Source organism: Lactuca virosa, chromosome 8 (genome assembly GCF_052849685.1).
Source record: "Lactuca virosa cultivar CGN04683 chromosome 8, Lactuca_virosa_CGN04683_v6, whole genome shotgun sequence".
Taxonomy (NCBI): domain Eukaryota; kingdom Viridiplantae; phylum Streptophyta; class Magnoliopsida; order Asterales; family Asteraceae; genus Lactuca; species Lactuca virosa.
The window spans coordinates 197,335,252-197,341,614 of record NC_136433.1 but is presented as its reverse complement, the minus strand read 5'-3'; the positions used below and the strand labels follow the sequence as shown (position 1 = coordinate 197,341,614).

General features: G+C 32.9%; 1 pseudogene; it reads left to right on the top strand.

Annotated features, from left to right (window-relative positions):
• The first annotated feature begins 1,947 nt into the window (after positions 1-1,947).
• LOC145131187 (protein DETOXIFICATION 51 pseudogene) lies at positions 1,948-3,603 on the top strand (annotated as a pseudogene).
• The last annotated feature ends 2,760 nt before the right edge of the window (positions 3,604-6,363 follow it).

Sequence of the window (6,363 nt, the reverse complement as noted above, 5' to 3'; positions counted from 1 at the left end):
TTGATTTTGATGTTTTTTTTTTTCTTTTTTAACAATTTTTAGTTTTAATCTTTAAGAGTAAATGTAATCCTTAAATCATTGTTTGTCATAATTTTTTTTAGAATGAATGTAATAATTGTTTATAGTCTTATTCTTTACGGATGAATGTAAATAGTGATTCTAAAAGAATAAAATTTGTATTCCTTGGAAAAAATGTTATTCTTGATAATATTTTGTATAATTCTTTAAGCATGTTTAATATAAAAAATATCTTGAATGAAACCATATTCTACATGAATAAAACCGCAAATATATTTACTAGTTTATTGTTGACTTTTTGTCATTCCGACAGAATAAAATCGGTTATTATTAAAAATAATATTAAAATTTAATTAGAATTAATTTAAAAAATTCAGATTTTTAAAAATAAGGGAATTAATGATCCCTTAAAATCTGAAATTTCCTTTTTTAAAATAGGTTAATTGACCAAAATACCTTTTTGCTAAAATTTTTGTGATTATATGATACATGCTACCATATTGTAATATCATAGACTCTCAGATCATGATTGTTGATTCTTTTCATCCGGTGGTCCAGATATGTGCATTCTGGCACACAATAGTTAGTAAAACCAAAATAACGTAAGCCTATATATATATATATATATATATATATATATATATATATATATATATATATATATATATATATATATAAAAGGAATGTATAAAAAGTTGATATTTATATATTTTTACAACTTTATATGAATATATAAAAGAATAAGTTGGAAATTAAATTTATAATTAAGAAGAAAATATATGAAAAAAACGTGCATCAAAACCAATATGTGAAAAACGCTGTAAACAAAAAAAAATATTTATAAAAAAACTAATTGTGTAAAAACTAATTTTATATAAAAGAATTTATACAAACACTAATTAAGTTGCAAAAAGATAATTTTATGAAAACAACTAATTTTCAAAAAATATATAAAATCAAAATTATAAAAGGAGATGGAGAAAATTTATTTTATAAAAAAATATATATGGTTTGTAATAAAATATAAAACTTGGCCAAAATTGTAAAGAAATTGTGTCATACATGTTATAATATGAGTAAATTCAAGACAACGTTAATGGTCCGTTATTTTTTGAAATGATAAAATATGCAAATTCTACATTAAAAATAATAATAAAATAACTCAGTTATGCGTGTGTTCATCGATCACATAATGCAACTCATACAAAAATGATGAAAATGGTCGAAATTGTGTAGGAAGAAATCTAAGTAAACGTCATTTTACATAATTTAAGATAAATAATTATCGAGTATATATTTGTTTGTGAAGATTAAATAAAAGCATATCAAATTAACTTTTATCAACTAATTATACATAATTTTTTTTTCTATTTTTCTAAAAATTAGGAATGAGTGGCGATGTCGGGTTGCAGGGTGTTGTGGAACATGTTCCTTGAAGTGGGAAAACCTACTTGAACGAGTCCTCAGCACAAATAGTACAAATTTGTCTTATGAACTGCTGTTCACAATTTTGATTTCCATTTTTGATAAAGACATTTATGCTGCAAGCCAAATACATTTTTTTTTAAATGACATATTACTTCTGTAATGAAAATTTTCTGTTTTGGATAAATTTATCTTTCACAGTAGCAGAAATTATAGTTCTAACAATTTTATATACTAGATATTAAATATTTTTACAGAATTAAAACATCTTATATAACTAACAATCATATCAAAATAAATAAATCTAATTAGCGTGAATGAAATCTAATTTAAGTATGAACAGTTTCACCATCTCAAAAAGGACCACCTCCAAACCCCGTTCCCCGCCCGCCATTTAAAAAAAAAAAAAAAAAAGTAGAAAAAAAATACACTCACACAGTCACACTCACCCTATTTATACCCCCTATCACTGTCTCCTCTAAAGATGCAAAGAAAAACCTAAATCATACCAATATTTGCCTCATCTTTACACAAAAACAACCACAGAGTGAAGAAAGAGAAGAGAAAACCCTCATTTTCACACTCACTATGTCTACTTCATACGCTCCATCATCCATCACCTTCTCCATTCCAACTTCCGATCATCAACCACTAACGCCGTTGTCGTCGCCGACATCACTACTTCAAATAACCAAAATCCTTGAATGCCGACATATCCCTACACCTTCACAGGTCATCCATGAAACTAAAGCATTATTTAAGCTATCATCACCAATAGCCCTTACGTCTTTTATCCTATACACACGATCCATCATCTCCATGTTATTCCTCGGCCACCTTGGTGACACAGAGCTAGCCGCCGGAGCTTTAGCCATAGCAGTCGCTAACATCACCGGCTACTCTGTTTTATCAGGCTTAGCGCTTGGCATGGAGCCGCTTTGTTCCCAAGCTTTTGGGGCCCACCGCCATAAACTTGCATCCCTTACATTACATCGCACTGTTATCTTCCTACTTGTTGTCTCCATACCCATAACCTTTCTTTGGATAAATATGTCACACATTTTGATATATTTACATCAAGACCCTTCCATCACACGTTTGGCTCGCATGTATCTATTTTTCTCCATACCCGACTTGGTATCCAATTCGTTTATCCACCCAACCCGAATTTACCTTCGGGCTCAAGGCATCGCCTACCCGGTAACAATCGCGTCCCTTATTGGCACAATAGTACAACTACCTCTGAACTACATCCTCGTTTGGCGGTATCACTTAGGTTTGGTGGGTGTCGCCACCGCGTCCTCAGCCTCCAATTTTGTTGTTTTGGTTGTGTTGGTCATTTACATCTGGTGGACCAAGTTGCATTTACCTACATGGAGCAACCCGACCCGTGAATGTTTGACCGGGTGGCAACCACTGATTAGGTTGGCAACACCGAGTTGTGTCTCGGTATGTCTTGAGTGGTGGTGGTACGAGATCATGATCGTACTCTGCGGGCTCCTTGTTGACCCGCGGGCCACAGTGGCGTCAATGGGCGTACTAATTCAGATAACTGCATTTCTCTATGTTTTTCCATCGTCTCTAGGGCTTGCAGTTTCAACCCGAGTAGGAAATGAGCTCGGAGCAAACCGACCCGATAAAGCCAGAATCGCAGCCTTAGTTTCCATTTTCTTGGCAGGCCTAATGGGCCTATCCGCAATGATATTTGCTACATCAATGAGAAAAACATGGGGGAAAATGTTCACGAATGATTCAAATATTTTAGGGTTAACAACAGTTGCCCTACCGATCATTGGGCTATGTGAGCTCGGAAACAATCCACAGACTGTTGGATGTGGGGTGGTGCGTGGTATCGCCCGCCCCGCCACCGCAGCCAATATGAACTTAGGGGCATTTTATATGATTGGAATGCCTGTAGCAGTTGGGCTTGGGTTTGGGCTTAGGGTTGGATTTGTTGGGCTTTGGGTGGGCTTGCTTTCGGCCCAAGTTTGTTGTGCTGGGCTGATGTTATATGTGGTAGGGAGGGTAGATTGGGAAGAAGAAGCAAAAAAGGCAGAGCTGTTAACAAGTAACGATGGTGAAAATCGAGAAACTCCATTATATTCTCCGGATTGCAACCGTCAAAATGAGCCGATAATCCACATAGTTGTGATGACATAATTATTGTTTAAAATTAAAACTATCAACTTATATTGTATAGGTTTTAACAATATTTACTATTTAACTTAGATATGTGACGTTGGATACTTGAATTTTGGGCTCTTTCCACTCTAGACGTATCGTTATATGAAAAATAAATTAAACAATTACGGAATTGTTATGCTACTTTTACTTGGAATTTTGTAGTCCCCATTTTGTTTTATGGCGTGCAGTATAAAATGACAAATGAGATATGTAACATTGCATATATGCTATAGCTCGAGAAAATATTGATAGAAAATAATAAAAAGGGTAGCGTGATGGGGTAAAATGGTCCATACATAGTATAGGATTAGTAGAGTATTTTTTTTTTTCCTATTTGCTGAAATTAATAGATGTTGATTGGAAACAAAAGAAAAATTGCCTATTTTTCAAGTGGCAATGCCCAAGCAAAATTATTTCATTTTAAGTTTCTATGGCTTACCTCTCTTTGGTATAAATACACCTACGTTCATTTGTGTATGAGGAAATTTTCTATAAATTTCATTGAGTTGCATTGTTGAATGTCCCCTTCGCCGTAATTTTAGTGATTTTGGTTGTTTTTTTTAATAAATAAACACTTATTACATATATGCATATCATATAATATGCATTATAAATTTGTTTTTATTCATTAATATTTTACTTTTTATGGTATCTATTTTATTTATCATCAATTTATCTCCTATTGAAAAAACCAACCTATAACCGATTGACTACATACCTGTGAATTTGTTTTAAATACTCAATCCTTCTAATAAAATATAAAATTATGAGATATTATTTTTTTTAATTAGGAAAAACGAGACGGGTAGGAACAAGAGCATTAGCTGTTGTAGGATTATAATTATTCTACACAACGTCGTCATTGTAACATCTCAAAAACCATGATAAAAATTTTCATTTTTAATAAAACATTTTTATAAAGCCATAAGATAATCAACATTTGTTTTCAAATCAAATCCATAGAAAAGCAGAGTATCAACAATCTCTCGAAACATAAAATAAAAGGAGGATGATTGCAATCATGCATTCGTTTTGCCCGGGTCATCAAAAATACCTGAAAACATTGAAATCAACAATTATAAGTCAAAACTTAGTAAGATACCCCAAAATACCCCCACAAACCAAATACATATACAATGCATGCACATTAGGCTTACAACACAAGAATAGACCACCCCCAGGGGCGGAACCTTTAAGGCCCCAGGTTATCAGCCTTAATATAGTAAGGATCCCATTAGTTCATACCAAAAATTGAATTTAAACAGAAAATATAAGAGGACAATCAGCAGCATCGAGAGGAGACAAGATGAAAATATAAAATTTATAAAGTATTTGATCAAAAAATATATTCATGATGATTATCCAAATCTTTAATTCAAAACTAACTGGACCATGGAAAATCTAAACCCTATCTATCAAAAAAAAAAAAACTAACAGATTTTAATCATCTTCAAAATCTATATTTAACTTATATAGAACACACAAAAACTTAAGCAAACAAATCTTCAAAAAAAAAAAGTTAAAAACTCCTAAACCCTCACGCTAGATGTTGCCTCTAGTCACCATCTCATTCTCATCCTTAGTTGGCCGGAAACCGTTCCTCAAGGTCACCCATGTTCTCATCTTGACGATTCCGCCTTTCATCGTCTTGGCTTTTCTACAGTCTTTCGGATCTACAGATCTCCTTCACAAGTCACCTTGCCTCTCCTTCTCTTCTTTTAGATATCCGTTTGAACTTTGATAGAGTTGCAATTTCATTTTGTTTTTATGTCTTTAAATTGGCAACCTTTGTTTAGTGATATAGACGCCTACTTTGCTTAGAAAATATAAAAAGTCTTCAAGTCCTTGTATCAGACTATCAAGTGCCTTGAAACCATAAAAAACATTCTTTTATCTCTTTATATCTCTATATAGCATATTGTTTATGTATTTGTATGTTTTATTTATTTATTAGTTATGGGTAATAATATCTCAAACAATTAATATATTTTATAGTTATAAGACCGAGTCACAGACATAATTAGTCGATTTTGGTTGAAAGGCCACCTTAAAATATATTTGCTTATATAAATCTTTAACACTAAGAAATTAGTAACAATCATGAGGTAATTAACTATAATTTAAAGTTGTGGTTCCGGCCAATGTTTTAAAAATCGGTTCAAACGATTTTTTGTAAAACTGCTAGTGTTCCGGTTTAGAAATATGTATAACACCAGTGATAGTTGAACCGCTCACTTCCTCAGTTCCAGTCCAACCGGCCGATTCAAATCAGTTTCTAAAACATTGGTTTCGGCCCCCTTGGTCGGAATGCTTGTGTTCCGCCCCTGCACCCCCGAGCCTACATCATAAAGTCGACCGCTCCCAAGCCTGCAGCATAAAGTTGGACCACTCCTGGGTTTGTTGGCCTACAACACAAAGTAGGACCGCCTCAAACCAACCACATTATTTCGACATATACACATAAAAAAATAACCAACAAACATAGATAATCATAACAGATCTACCAATCTAACATATCACTACAACATACCAACCTCCTACACATAAGGAGATATACTACAATACAAAGTATAGTGAGAAAACTCACCTGAATTAAAGTGGAATCTTAACAACCCTACTGACATGAGTTAGATGAGCTTTTCCTCTCTCTGAGCATTTACGTCTCAAACCAATAACTTTATTTAGATTATTTCTTGATAATACGTAACATGTATTTTATTTATGTTTGTATACAAG